Genomic DNA, 840 nt, shown 5'->3' with positions numbered 1-840 from the left:
GATACGCACATTCATCCGTTGACCCAAAGCCTTGGTATGGGATTGGAATACTCTATGATCGCTATGGGTCTATCGATCACGCCGAAGAAGCCTTCTCTTGTGTTCTTCATGATGGATAAAGGTCAGCCTTACTCCACTGCTATTAATTTCGTGTTCATTTCGTGTTCATTTCGCTTTCTCGCCAGATTCCTCGTGCCCTTCGCAAGTTTCTCAATTGAGGCTGGTGTGGACAATGCAACGACAATGTGGGTGTAGGATCAGAGGATGATAGATTCAGTATGTCGATCATGCCTCAAATTATTTCCGTGGTACTAACATTCATGTAAAGGATTTCACCGATAACGACAAGAACCCTGCTGAGCTGGATGAAGCCACTCCTTAACAGCTCCCCAATTGAGACGGGTGTACTAGGTTCGACATTTTAGGCTGTAAAGCCTCAAGTTAGTTATCTGTAACGTCTTAGTAGATGAGACATTTGATTGAATCAACTGTTACATTAATTACGATAGAAACACACGCTAACGGCATGTGAGGTGCTATGGTTCTGTATAAAATACGAAACAATGTCTCTATCTCTGTAAATCGCCCAGCTTCGTAATGGCCCGAGGTAGAGGCAGAAAACCGACACAGCAGCCAGCACCTCCTCGTACAGCTGGCCGTAGAGCAGTGCCAGTCAACTTTCGTGACGATCCCGGTTCTGGAGAAGAATTCGACTTCACTCCTTTGGATGAACATTCTGCTGATGAAGATGTACAACGACCGATCTCTCCCGCGAGTGTCGAGCCTGTAGCTGGCTCTGCTGCCTCCACCAGACCTGTCACGCCTTCTGAGCGAGCCTCA

The sequence above is a fragment of the Laccaria bicolor genome, genomic scaffold (assembly GCF_000143565.1).
Source record: "Laccaria bicolor S238N-H82 LACBIscaffold_66 genomic scaffold, whole genome shotgun sequence".
In the NCBI taxonomy this organism is placed as follows: Eukaryota; Fungi; Basidiomycota; class Agaricomycetes; order Agaricales; family Hydnangiaceae; genus Laccaria; species Laccaria bicolor.
Note: the sequence above shows the minus strand (reverse complement) of the source record.